Source organism: Oncorhynchus keta, unplaced genomic scaffold (genome assembly GCF_023373465.1).
Source record: "Oncorhynchus keta strain PuntledgeMale-10-30-2019 unplaced genomic scaffold, Oket_V2 Un_scaffold_14384_pilon_pilon, whole genome shotgun sequence".
Classification (NCBI taxonomy): Eukaryota; Metazoa; Chordata; class Actinopteri; order Salmoniformes; family Salmonidae; genus Oncorhynchus; species Oncorhynchus keta.
This window is the reverse complement of record NW_026290787.1, coordinates 1281629-1295993: the sequence shown is the minus strand read 5'-3', so window position 1 is coordinate 1295993 and position 14365 is coordinate 1281629. Positions and strand designations below refer to the sequence as shown.

The 14365-nt window shown below is 48.0% G+C and overlaps 1 long non-coding RNA gene across 4 annotated transcripts in view; it reads left to right on the top strand.

Annotated features, from left to right (window-relative positions):
* Window positions 1-14365, top strand: part of LOC127927491 (uncharacterized) — a 52930-nt gene that overhangs the window by 36614 nt on the left and 1951 nt on the right. For all 4 annotated transcript variants that reach the window (XR_008127774.1, XR_008127773.1, XR_008127772.1 and 1 more), the window contains one exon: window positions 12112-12229. This is a non-coding gene — a long non-coding RNA (uncharacterized LOC127927491). The remainder of the gene's footprint in view (window positions 1-12111; window positions 12230-14365) is intronic.

The window sequence follows — 14365 nt, the reverse complement described above, 5'->3', positions numbered from 1 at the left end:
CTGTTCCCCTCCCCATAGGGGCAGTGTTAAACTGTTACCCTCCCCATAGGGGCAGTGTTTAACTGTTCCCCTCCCCATAGGGTCAGTGTTTAACTGTTACCCTCCCCATAGGGGCAGTGTTTAACTGTTCCCCTCCCCATAGGGGCAGTGCTTAACTGTTTCCCTCCACATAGGGGCAGTGCTTAACTGTTTCCCTCCACATAGGGGCAGTGTTTAACTGTTCCCCTCCCCATAGGGTCAGTGCTTAACTGTTTCCCTCCACATAGGGGCAGTGCTTAACTGTTTCCCTCCACATAGGGGCAGTGCTTAACTGTTTCCCTCCACATAGGGGCAGTGCTTAACTGTTTCCCTCCACATAGGGGCAGTGCTTAACTGTTTCCCTCCACATAGGGGCAGTGTTTAACTGTTCCCCTCCCCATAGGGTCAGTGCTTAACTGTTTCCCTCCACATAGGGGCAGTGCTTAACTGTTTCCCTCCACATAGGGGCAGTGCTTAACTGTTTCCCTCCACATAGGGGCAGTGTTTAACTGTTCCCCTCCCCATAGGGTCAGTGCTTAACTGTTTCCCTCCACATAGGGGCAGTGCTTAACTGTTTCCCTCCACATAGGGGCAGTGTTTAACTGTTCCCCTCCCCATAGGGGCAGTGTTTAACTGTTTCCCTCCACATAGGGGCAGTGCTTAACTGTTCCCCTCCCCATAGGGGCAGTGCTTAACTGTTTCCCTCCCCTTAGGGTCAGTGTTTAACTGTTACCCTCCCCATTGGGGCAGTGTTAAACTGTTTCCCTCCCCATAGGGGCAGTGTTTAACTGTTCCCCTCCCCATAGGGGCAGTGTTAAACTGTTACCCTCCCCATAGGGGCAGTGTTTAACTGTTCCCTCCCCATAGGGGCAGTGCTTAACTGTTTCCCTCCCCATAGGGGCAGTGCTTAACTGTTTCCCTCCACATAGGGGCAGTGCTTAACTGTTTCCCTCCCCTTAGGGTCAGTGTTTTACTGTTTCCCTCCCCATAGGGGCAGTGTTTAACTGTTTCCCTCCCCATAGGGGCAGTGTTTAACTGTTTCCCTTCACATAGGGGCAGTGTTTAACTGTTTCCCTCCCCATAGGGGCAGTGTTTAACTGTTTCCCTCCCCTTAGGGTCAGTGTTTAACTGTTACCCTCCCCATTGGGGCAGTGTTAAACTGTTTCCCTCCCCATAGGGGCAGTGTTTAACTGTTCCCCTCCCCATAGGGGCAGTGTTAAACTGTTACCCTCCCCATAGGGGCAGTGTTAACTGTTTCCCTTCACATAGGGGCAGTGTTTAACTGTTTCCCTCCCCATAGGGGCAGTGCTTAACTGTTTCCCTCCCCTTAGGGTCAGTGTTTTACTGTTTCCCTCCCCATAGGGGCAGTGTTTAACTGTTTCCCTCCCCATAGGGGAAGTGTTTAACTGTTTCCCTTCACATAGGGGCAGTGTTTTACTGTTTATCTCCCCATAGGGGCAGTGCTTAACTGTTCCCCTCCCCATAGGGGCAGTGCTTAACTGTTTCCCTCCACATAGGGGCAGTGCTTAACTCTTTCCCTCCCCATAGGGGCAGTGTTTAACTGTTTCCCTCCACATAGGGGCAGTGCTTAACTGTTTCCCTCCACATAGGGGCAGTGTTTTACTGTTTATCTCCACATAGGGGCAGTGTTTAACTGTTCCCCTCCCCATAGGGGCAGTGCTTAACTGTTTCCCTGCCCATAGGGGTAGTGTTTAACTGTTTCCCTTCCCATAGGGGCAGTGCTTAACTGTTTCCCTCCACATAGGGGCAGTGCTTAACTGTTTCCCTCCACATAGGGGCAGTGTTTAACTGTTCCCCTCCCCATAGGGTCAGTGTTTAACTGTTACCCTCCCCATAGGGGCAGTGTTTAACTGTTCCCCTCCCCATAGGGGCAGTGTTAAACTGTTACCCTCCCCATAGGGGCAGTGTTTAACTGTTCCCCTCCCCATAGGGTCAGTGTTTAACTGTTACCCTCCCCATAGGGGCAGTGTTTAACTGTTCCCCTCCCCATAGGGGCAGTGCTTAACTGTTTCCCTCCACATAGGGGCAGTGTTTTACTGTTTATCTCCACATAGGGGCAGTGTTTAACTGTTCCCTCCCCATAGGGGCAGTGCTTAACTGTTTCCCTCCCCATAGGGGCAGTGTTTAACTGTTTCCCTCCACATAGGGGCAGTGCTTAACTGTTTCCCTCCCCATAGGGTCAGTGTTTAACTGTTACCCTCCCCATAGGGGCAGTGTTTAACTGTTCCCCTCCCCATAGGGGCAGTGTTAAACTGTTCCCCTCCCCATAGGGGCAGTGCTTAACTGTTTCCCTCCACATAGGGGCAGTGTTTTACTGTTTATCTCCACATAGGGGCAGTGTTTAACTGTTCCCCTCCCCATAGGGGCAGTGCTTAACTGTTTCCCTCCCCATAGGGGCAGTGTTTAACTGTTTCCCTCCCCATAGGGGCAGTGCTTAACTGTTTCCCTCCCCATAGGGTCAGTGTTTAACTGTTACCCTCCCCATAGGGGCAGTGTTTAACTGTTCCCCTCCCCATAGGGGCAGTGTTAAACTGTTACCCTCCCCATAGGGGCAGTGTTTAACTGTTCCCCTCCCCATAGGGTCAGTGTTTAACTGTTACCCTCCCCATAGGGGCAGTGTTTAACTGTTCCCCTCCCCATAGGGGCAGTGCTTAACTGTTTCCCTCCACATAGGGGCAGTGCTTAACTGTTTCCCTCCACATAGGGGCAGTGTTTAACTGTTCCCCTCCCCATAGGGTCAGTGCTTAACTGTTTCCCTCCACATAGGGGCAGTGCTTAACTGTTTCCCTCCACATAGGGGCAGTGCTTAACTGTTTCCCTCCACATAGGGGCAGTGCTTAACTGTTTCCCTCCACATAGGGGCAGTGCTTAACTGTTTCCCTCCACATAGGGGCAGTGTTTAACTGTTCCCCTCCCCATAGGGTCAGTGCTTAACTGTTTCCCTCCACATAGGGGCAGTGCTTAACTGTTTCCCTCCACATAGGGGCAGTGCTTAACTGTTTCCCTCCACATAGGGGCAGTGTTTAACTGTTCCCCTCCCCATAGGGTCAGTGCTTAACTGTTTCCCTCCACATAGGGGCAGTGCTTAACTGTTTCCCTCCACATAGGGGCAGTGTTTAACTGTTCCCCTCCCCATAGGGGCAGTGTTTAACTGTTTCCCTCCACATAGGGGCAGTGCTTAACTGTTCCCCTCCCCATAGGGGCAGTGCTTAACTGTTTCCCTCCCCTTAGGGTCAGTGTTTAACTGTTACCCTCCCCATTGGGGCAGTGTTAAACTGTTTCCCTCCCCATAGGGGCAGTGTTTAACTGTTCCCCTCCCCATAGGGGCAGTGTTAAACTGTTACCCTCCCCATAGGGGCAGTGTTTAACTGTTCCCCTCCCCATAGGGGCAGTGCTTAACTGTTTCCCTCCCCATAGGGGCAGTGCTTAACTGTTTCCCTCCACATAGGGGCAGTGCTTAACTGTTTCCCTCCCCTTAGGGTCAGTGTTTTACTGTTTCCCTCCCCATAGGGGCAGTGTTTAACTGTTTCCCTCCCCATAGGGGCAGTGTTTAACTGTTTCCCTTCACATAGGGGCAGTGTTTAACTGTTTCCCTCCCCATAGGGGCAGTGTTTAACTGTTTCCCTCCCCTTAGGGTCAGTGTTTTACTGTGTCCCTCCCCATAGGGGCAGTGCTTAACTGTTTCCCTCCCCTTAGGGTCAGTGTTTTACTGTTTCCCTCCCCATAGGGGCAGTGTTTAACTGTTTCCCTCCCCATAGGGGCAGTGTTTAACTGTTTCCCTTCACATAGGGGCAGTGTTTAACTGTTTCCCTCCCCATAGGGGCAGTGTTTAACTGTTTCCCTTCACATAGGGGCAGTGTTTAACTGTTTCCCTTCACATAGGGGCAGTGTTAAACTGTTTCCCTCCCCATAGGGGCAGTGCTTAACTGTTTCCCTCCCCTTAGGGTCAGTGTTTTACTGTTTCCCTCCCCATAGGGGCAGTGTTTAACTGTTTCCCTCCCCATAGGGGCAGTGCTTAACTGTTTCCCTCCCCTTAGGGTCAGTGTTTTACTGTTTCCCTCCCCATAGGGGCAGTGTTTAACTGTTTCCCTCCCCATAGGGGCAGTGTTTAACTGTTTCCCTTCACATAGGGGCAGTGTTTAACTGTTTCCCTCCCCATAGGGGCAGTGTTTAACTGTTTCCCTTCACATAGGGGCAGTGTTTAACTGTTTCCCTTCACATAGGGGCAGTGTTAAACTGTTTCCCTCCCCATAGGGGCAGTGTTTAACTGTTTCCCTTCACATAGGGGCAGTGTTTAACTGTTTCCCTCCCCATAGGGGCAGTGTTTAACTGTTTCCCTCCCCATAGGGGCAGTGTTTAACTGTTTCGCTCCACATAGGGGCAGTGTTTTACTGTTTCCCTCCCCATAGGGGAAGTGTTTAACTGTTTCCCTCCCCATAGGGGCAGTGTTTAACTGTTTCCATCCACATAGGGGCAGTGCTTAACTGTTTCCCTCCACATAGGGGCAGTGCTTAACTGTTTCCCTCCACATAGGGGCAGTGCTTAACTGTTTCCCTCCCCTTAGGGTCAGTGTTTTACTGTTTCCCTCCACATAGGGGAAGTGTTTTACTGTTTCCCTCCACATAGGGGCAGTGCTTAACTGTTTCCCTCCCCTTAGGGTCAGTGTTTTACTGTTTCCCTCCACATAGGGGAAGTGTTTTACTGTTTCCCTCCCCATAGGGGAAGTGTTTAACTGTTTCCCTCCCCATAGGGGCAGTGTTTAACTGTTTACCTTCACATAGGGGCAGTGTTTAACTGTTTCGCTCCACATAGGGGAAGTGTTTAACTGTTTCCCTCCCCATAGGGGCAGTGTTTAACTGTTTCGCTCCACATAGGGGAAGTGTTTAACTGTTTCCCTCCCCTTAGGGTCAGTGTTTTACTGTTTCCCTCCACATAGGGGAAGTGTTTAACTGTTTCCCTCCACATAGGGGAAGTGTTTAACTGTTTCCCTCCACATAGGGGCAGTGCTTAACTGTTTCCCTCCCCATAGGGGCAGTGCTTAACTGTTTCCCTCCCCATAGGGGCAGTGTTTTACTGTTTCCCTTCACATAGGGGCAGTGTTTAACTGTTACCCTCCCTATAGGGGCAGTGCTAAACTGTTACCCTCCCCATAGGGGCAGTGCTTAACTGTTTCCCTCCCCATAGGGGCAGTGCTTAACTGTTTCCCTCCCCATAGGGGCAGTGCTTAACTGTTTCCCTCCACATAGGGGCAGTGTTAAACTGTTACCCTCCCCATAGGGGCAGTGCTTAACTGTTTCCCTCCACATAGGGGCAGTGCTTAACTGTTTCCCTCCACATAGGGGCAGTGCTTAACTGTTTCCCTCCCCATAGGGGCAGTGTTTTACTGTTTCCCTCCACATAGGGGCAGTGCTTAACTGTTTCCCTCCCCATAGGGGCAGTGTTTTACTGTTTCCCTCCCCATAGGGGCAGTGCTTAACTGTTTCCCTCCACATAGGGGCAGTGTTAAACTGTTACCCTCCCCATAGGGGCAGTGCTTAACTGTTTCCCTCCACATAGGGGCAGTGCTTAACTGTTTCCCTCCACATAGGGGCAGTGTTTAACTGTTTCCCTCCCCATAGGGGCAGTGTTTAACTGTTTCCCTTCACATAGGGGCAGTGTTTAACTGTTTCCCTCCCCATAGGGGCAGTGTTTAACTGTTTCCCTTCACATAGGGGCAGTGTTTTACTGTTTATCTCCACATAGGGGCAGTGTTTAACTGTTTCCCTCCCCATAGGGGAAGTGTTTAACTGTTTCCCTCCACATAGGGGCAGTGCTTAACTGTTTCCCTCCCCATAGGGGCAGTGCTTAACTGTTTCCCTCCCCATAGGGGCAGTGTTTTACTGTTTCCCTCCCCATAGGGGCAGTGCTTAACTGTTTCCCTCCACATAGGGGCAGTGTTAAACTGTTACCCTCCCCATAGGGGCAGTGCTTAACTGTTTCCCTCCACATAGGGGCAGTGCTTAACTGTTTCCCTCCACATAGGGGCAGTGCTTAACTGTTTCCCTCCACATAGGGGCAGTGTTAAACTGTTTCCCTCCCCATAGGGGCAGTGCTTAACTGTTTCCCTCCACATAGGGGCAGTGTTTAACTGTTACCCTCCCCATAGGGTCAGTGTTTAACTGTTACCCTCCCCATTGGGGCAGTGTTAAACTGTTTCCCTCCCCATAGGGGCAGTGTTTAACTGTTTCCCTCCCCATAGGGGCAGTGTTAAACTGTTTCCCTTCACATAGGGGCAGTGTTTTACTGTTTATCTCCCCATAGGGTCAGTGTTTAATTGTTTCCCTCCCCATAGGGGCAGTGTTTAACTGTTTCCCTTCACATAGGGTCAGTGTTTTACTGTTTATCTCCCCATAGGGTCAGTGTTTAATTGTTTCCCTCCCCATAGGGGCAGTGTTTAACTGTTTCCCTTCACATAGGGGCAGTGTTAAACTGTTTCCCTCCCCATAGGGGCAGTGTTTAACTGTTTCCCTCCCCATAGGGGCAGTGTTAAACTGTTTCCCTCCCCATAGGGGCAGTGTTAAACTGTTTCCCTTCCCATAGGGGCAGTGTTTAACTGTTTCCCTCCCCATAGGGGCAGTGTTTAACTGTTTCCCTCCCCATAGGGGCAGTGTTAAACTGTTTCCCTTCACATAAGGGCAGTGTTTTACTGTTTATCTCCCCATAGGGTCAGTGTTTAATTGTTTCCCTCCCCATAGGGTCAGTGTTTAACTGTTTCCCTTCACATAGGGTCAGTGTTTAACTGTTTCCCTCCCCATAGGGGCAGTGTTTACTGTTTCCCTCCCCATAGGGGCAGTGTTTTACTGTTTCCCTCCCCATAGGGGCAGTGTTAAACTGTTTCCCTTCACATAGGGGCAGTGTTTTACTGTTTATCTCCCCATAGGGTCAGTGTTTAATTGTTTCCCTCCCCATAGGGGCAGTGTTTAACTGTTTCCCTCCCCATAGGGGCAGTGTTTAACTGTTTCCCTCCCCATAGGGTCAGTGTTTAACTGTTTCCCTTCACATAGGGTCAGTGTTTAACTGTTTCCCTCCCCATAGGGGCAGTGTTTACTGTTTCCCTCCCCATAGGGGCAGTGTTTTACTGTTTCCCTCCCCATAGGGGCAGTGTTAAACTGTTTCCCTTCACATAGGGGCAGTGTTTTACTGTTTATCTCCCCATAGGGTCAGTGTTTAATTGTTTCCCTCCCCATAGGGTCAGTGTTTAACTGTTTCCCTTCACATAGGGTCAGTGTTTAACTGTTTCCCTCCCCATAGGGGCAGTGTTTACTGTTTCCCTCCCCATAGGGTCAGTGTTTAACTGTTTCCCTTCACATAGGGTCAGTGTTTAACTGTTTCCCTTCACATAGGGTCAGTGTTTAACTGTTTCCCTCCCCATAGGGTCAGTGTTTAACTGTTTCCCTCCCCATAGGGGCAGTGTTTTACTGTTTATCTCCCCATAGGGTCAGTGTTTAATTGTTTCCCTCCCCATAGGGTCAGTGTTTAACTGTTTCCCTTCACATAGGGTCAGTGTTTAACTGTTTCCCTCCCCATAGGGGCAGTGTTTACTGTTTCCCTCCCCATAGGGGCAGTGTTTACTGTTTCCCTCCCCATAGGGGCAGTGTTTACTGTTTCCCTCCCCATAGGGGCAGTGTTTAACTGTTTCCCTCCCCATAGGGTCAGTGTTTTACTGTTCCTCTCCCCATAGGGGCAGTATTTTACTGTTTCCCTCCCCATAGGGGCAGTATTTTACTGTTTCCCTCCCCATAGGGGCAGTGTTTTAACTGTTTCCGTCCCCATAGGGGCAGTGTTTAACTGTTTCCCTCCCCATAGGGGCAGTGTTTAACTGTTTCGCTCCACATAGGGGCAGTGTTTTACTGTTTATCTCCACATAGGGTCAGTGTTTAACTGTTTCCCTCCCCATAGGGTCAGTGTTTAACTGTTCACCTCCCCATAGGGGCAGTGTTTAACTGTTTCCCTCCCCATAGGGTCAGTGTTTAACTGTTTCCCTCCCCATAGGGGCAGTGTTTAACTGTTTCCCTCCCCATAGGGGCAGTGTTTAACTGTTTCCCTCCCCATAGGGGCAGTGTTTAACTGTTTACCCTCCACATGTTTTATTTTATTAGATTTTTTTTCACCTTTATTTAACCAGGTAGGCTAGTTGAGAACACGTTCTCATTTAAAATTGTGACCTGGCCAAGATAAAGGAAAGCATTTTGACACATACAACAACACAGAGTTACACATGGAGTAAAACAAACATACAGTCAATAATACAATAGAAAAATAAGTCTGTATACAATGTGAACAAATGAGGTGAGATAAGGGAGGTAAAGGCAAAGGTGGCAAAGTAAATACAGTATAGCAAGTAAAACACTGGAATGGTAGATTTGCAGTGGAAGAATGTGCAAAGTAGAAATAGAAATGATGGGGTGCAAAGGAGCAAAATAAATAAATAGGGGAAGAGGTAGTTGTTTGGGCTAAATTATAGATGGGCTATGTACAGGTACAGTAATCTGTGAGCTCCTCTGACAGCTGCTACTTAAAGCTAGTGAGGGAGATAAGTGTTTCCAGGTTCAGAGATTTTCGTAGTTCGTTCCAGTCATTGGCAGCAGAGAACTAGAAGGAGAGGCGGCCAAAGGAGGAATTGGTTTTGTGGGTGACCAGAGAGATATACCTGCTGGAGCGTGTGCTACAGGTGGGTGCTGCTATGGTGACCAGCGAGCTGAGATAAGGGGGGACTTTACCTAGCAGGGTCTTGTAGATGACCTGGAGCCAGTGGGTTTGGCGACGAGTATGATGCGAGGGCCAGCCAACGAGAGCGTACAGGTCGCAATGGTGGGTAGTATATGGAGCTTTGGTGACAAAACGGATGGCACTGTGATAGACTGCATCCAATCTATTGAGTATTGGAGGCTATTTTGTAGATGACATCGCCAAAGTCAATAATCGGTAGGATGGTCAGTTTTACAAGGGTATGTTTGGCAGCATGTGTGAAGGATGCTTTGTTGCGAAATAGGAAGCCAATTCTAGATTTAACTTTGGATGTTTGATGTGGGTCTGGAAGGAGAGTTTACAGTCTAACCAGACACCTAGGTATTAGTTTTACTTGTATTTAAGAGCATTTGGAGGCCACGGAAGGAGAGCTGTATGGCATTGAAGCTCGTCTGGAGGGTTGTTAACACAGTGTCCAAAGAAGGGCCAGAAGTATACAGAATGGTGTCGTCTGCTTAGAGGTGGATCAGAGACTCACCAGCAGCAAGAGCGACATCATTGATGTATACAGAGAAGAGAGTCGGCCCAATAATTTAACCCTGTGGCACCCCCATGGAGACTGCCAGAGGCCCGGACAACAGGCCCTCAGATTTGACACACTGAACTCTATCTGAGAAGTAGTTGGTGAACCAGGCAAGCCAATCATTTGAGAATCCAAGGCTATCGAGTCTTCTGATGAGGATGTGGTGATTGACAGAGTCTAAAGCCTTGGCCCGGTGGATGAATACGGCTGCACAGTAATGTCTCTTATCGATGGGGTTATGATGTCGTTTAGGACCTTGAGCGTAGCTGAGGTGCACCCATGACCAGCGCTGAAACCAGATCGCATAGCGGAGAAGGTATGGTGGGATTTGAAATGGTCGGTGATCTGTTTGTTAACTTGGCTTTCGAAGACCTTAGAAAGACAGGGTAGGATAGATTTTGGGGCAGTGTTTAACCATTTCCCTCCAGATAGGGGCAGTGTTTTACTATTTCCCTCCAGATAGGGAAAGTGTTTAACCATTTCCCTCCAGATAGGGGCAGTGTTTTACTATTTCCCTCCAGATAAGGGCAGTGTTTAACCATTTCCCTCCAGATAGGGGCAGTGTTTAACCATTTCCCTCCAGATAGGGGCAGTGTTTTACCATTTCCCTCCAGATAAGGGCAGTGTTTAACCATTTCCCTCCAGATAGGGGCAGTGTTTTACCATTTCCCTCCAGATAAGGGCAGTGTTTAACCATTTCCCTCCAGATAGGGGCAGTGTTTTACCATTTCCCTCCAGATAAGGGCAGTGTTTAACCATTTCCCTCCAGATAGGGGCAGTGTTTTACCATTTCCCTCCAGATAAGGGCAGTGTTTAACCATTTCCCTCCAGATAGGGGCAGTGTTTAACCATTTCCCTCCAGATAGGGGCAGTGTTTTACTATTTCCCTCCAGATAGGGAAAGTGTTTAACCATTTCCCTCCAGATAGGGGCAGTGTTTTACTATTTCCCTCCAGATAAGGGTAGTGTTTAACCATTTCCCTCCAGATAGGGGCAGTGTTTTACCATTTCCCTCCAGATAAGGGCAGTGTTTAACCATTTCCCTCCAGATAGGGGCAGTGTTTTACCATTTCCCTCCAGATAAGGGCAGTGTTTAACCATTTCCCTCCTGATAGGGGCAGTGTTTTACCATTTCCCTCCAGATAAGGGCAGTGTTTAACCATTTCCCTCCAGATAGGGGCAGTGTTTTACCATTTCCCTCCAGATAAGGGCAGTGTTTAACCATTTCCCTCCAGATAGGGGCAGTGTTTAACCATTTCCCTCCAGATAGGGGCAGTGTTTTACCATTTCCCTCCAGATAGGGGCAGTGTTTTACTATTTCCCTCCAGATAGGGGCAGTGTTTTACCATTTCCCTCCAGATAAGGGCAGTGTTTAACCATTTCCCTCCAGATAGGGGCAGTGTTTAACCATTTCCCCCCAGATAGGGGCAGTGTTTAACCATTTCCCTCCAGATAGGGGCAGTGTTTTACTATTTCCCTCCAGATAGGGGCAGTGTTTTACCATTTCCCTCCAGATAGGGGCAGTGTTTTACTATTTCCCTCCAGATAGGGGCAGTGTTTTACCATTTCCCTCCAGATAAGGGCAGTGTTTAACCATTTCCCTCCAGATAGGGGCAGTGTTTAACCATTTCCCCCCAGATAGGGGCAGTGTTTAACCATTTCCCTCCAGATAGGGGCAGTGTTTTACTATTTCCCTCCAGATAGGGGCAGTGTTTTACCATTTCCCTCCAGATAGGGGCAGTGTTTAACCATTTCCCCCCAGATAGGGGCAGTGTTTTACTATTTCCCTCCAGATAGGGGCAGTGTTTTACTATTTCCCTCCAGATAGGGGCAGATGAGGGCGGTGCACAATTGGCACAGTGTTGTTCGGGTTTGGCCGGGGTCGGCCGTCATTGTAAATAAGAATTTGTTCTTAACTGACTTGCCTAGTTAAATAAAGATTCAACAAAAAAATCCATCTCTACACACACACACGCACAACTCCTCCACTTTGAACAGCCAAGTACCCTTGACTCCAGGTTTCCATGGCAACATACTGCAGTAACGCAGCACGGAAAGAACCAATGGAAAACCACCTAGGTCACCTGATGGCCAAACTAAATTTGACAGAACTACCGTAGATGAATTGTATTCATTTATTTGATTTTAACACTGACACAATGAATGATCAAGAGTCAGATGCAACACAATATGATTGCTCTTTTCTTGAGATCATGGCACCATTATTCTTTTCATGGCACTTTCTCTGGGTCAGTTTCTACACGGAAAACCAACTCCCCTAGTTTTTCTCAATGAGTGTCCTCTTCCAAGCCTCCCCATTCACAAATATGTCAGAGTTTCTTGCGCCTCTGGACCAGTCGTTGACTGAGAAAGCCCAGCACCCTAATGCTACCTGATGTCTGCCATCTCCATGTCACACTGCGTGACTGAGTGACTTTCTGTCACACATGCATACTGAAGTATGTGGATTCATTGAGAGATAAAAGACTGAGAAATATAGGATAGGAGAAGTACACGATGGACACAGGTGAGAAAAGAGCCAAAGAACAGACAAGTAGAAAGAAATAGAGAACACTGGGCCCTGCCTCAAGACTGACACATCTACAGCTCATTACTTATTGAACACACTGGAATGCTGTTTCACATGGAATCTCTCTTTCTCCCCCCCTCTCTGGCCCCTCTCTCTTTCTTCTTTCCCCACCCCCTCTATCTCTGCCCCCTCTCTCTTTCTTCTTTCCCCTCCCCCTCTCTCGTTCTCCGCAGAGGAAAGAAAGGTGACAAGGGAAAGAGCTGCCACTGAGAGAAAGAAGAAGAAGAAGAAGAAGAAGAAGAAGGAGAGATATATATATATATATGCCACGGGGTCTGGGAACCAAACACAGTGAGTACAAAACCTGTTGGGGTGAGTGTGTGTCATCGTGGTTATGTATCCGTCAGATGTTTTACTAGTTGTACAGGTCTCTCATGTGTGCAGCAGTGTGTGTGTGCATGTGGTTGTAACTATTGTTATGTATGGTAATGTTTAGGGCTTGGGGTCACTCGTACACCCTCTGAGCATATGGCTGTGTTATGTATGAATGGACTTGGCCTCTGGAGGAACAGCATGTGCCATGTTCTATAGGACCCTGACTTTATCAATGGGCTACATGAGAGAGACCTGGCATTGGCTGGGGACAGGAGCCAATCAAACTACAGCATGTTAGTTGTAGAAGTCAGGATGAATGAATGAGTCAGAGATGATGAAGGTGAGTGTGTTGGTGTGCGTGTGTGTATGAAGAGAGTTGTCTGACTGACCCCAGCTCACACACTAAACCAGTTGGTTGATTGCAGGCCCATAGCTGTGAGAACCCCATCGGGACAATGAACAGGGCTAAAATTAGCAGTCAAGGCCACCTGTCTGCAACACGGCCAGAGAGGAAACAGGAAGGAGAGGGGGAAACGGGAAGGAGAGGGGGAAACGGAGGCCATTAAGGGCACAGCTCACACTTACCCTGCAGAAAAGTTGCCTCTCTCTTCAAATACCTCTCACGTTGCCAGCTCTCACAGAGGAGAGAGGGAGGGGAGTGAAATGGGCCATGACTGTTGGTTAGTGCTCACATGGTGGTGGAAAGACATATTCAGTGTTATGAGGTCTGCTACTTAATATAATGTTTACATACCCTACATTATTCATCTCATATGTATATGTATATACTGTACTCTATATCATCTACTGCATCTTTATGTAATACATGTATCACTAGCCACTTTAAACTATGCAACTTTGTTTACATACCCTACATTACTTATCTCATATGTATATACTGTACTCGATACCATCTACTGCATCTTGCCTATGCTGCTCTGTACCATCACTCATTCATATCTTTATGTACATATTCTTTATCCCTTTACACTTGTGTGTATAAGGTAGTAGTTGTGGAATTGTTAGGCTAGATTACTCGTTGGTTATTACTGCATTGTCGGAACTAGAAGCACAAGCATTAACATCTGCTAACCATGTGTATGTGACAAATACATTTGATTTGATTTGCTAACTCTTTAACATCTTATCATGCCCCGCTAGTTTCCTGTCTACCTGACAGCAGACGAGCCAGGGAGTCTCCTCTGTCTCTCACCTGCTGCCCCTACCTTTCCCCCCAATCTCTAGGACAAGGGGAGGTCTATGAGAATTCAATCATCATGGGTAGTAGGAACCTAGCCATAGACTGCGTTTGCAGAACTGATTGTAAATGGAACTAGCATTTAAAGCCTGCGAGTCACATGATCCATCTCATGGTGGACTTGACTATTCATTTAGTGCTCTATTCAATCAGATCCGTTTTGGCCGACATCTGCATAGCGGTTGTTTTGGCGGTGTCGGTGGTGGAGCTGTCAAATCCACAAGCGGCTCCTGGCGTTATACCAGAAGCGAACGTTGCCATTGGCTGAACAGAGTCGCATTAACATAAATCCCATGCAGCCTTCTTTACAAGTTTGAACACTGGATTGTGTATTACGTTCAATGATTTTTAATTTGAGCGTAATTATTTCTAAAAAGCCTAAATGTTCTCATTCTGAATTTCTAACGCGTGGGTGTGGCTTCGTGACAATTAACGCAAGAGCAGCTGTTCACCGATTTGAGAGCTTCAACCCAGTTCCACTTCCAACACCGCCAAAACATCTGCTATGCGGGTGTCTGCAATCGCTGTTTAACGCTTGATCTGATTGAATCTAGGCCTTGGTGTTGTCTGCTCTGTCCATTATAGCCTGGCAGGTCAGAGGGGAAAACAGAGAAGTCAGTGGATAGCAGTTAAGTTGTCTTGACATTTCAAGGTCATTTCAGATTGAGTCAACATCTGCAGCGTTTAACATGAATTGTCGGCAGCGCTCTACTGGCGCGATCGTATTGAATCCTAGCCCAAGTGATAGTCCCTCAACACACGAACACACACGCCTGACTGTTGTGTCTTTATACCCATATATGGCAGTTGACCATCCAATTCCCATTACCTGGGCCTCAAGATTTCAACCAAAG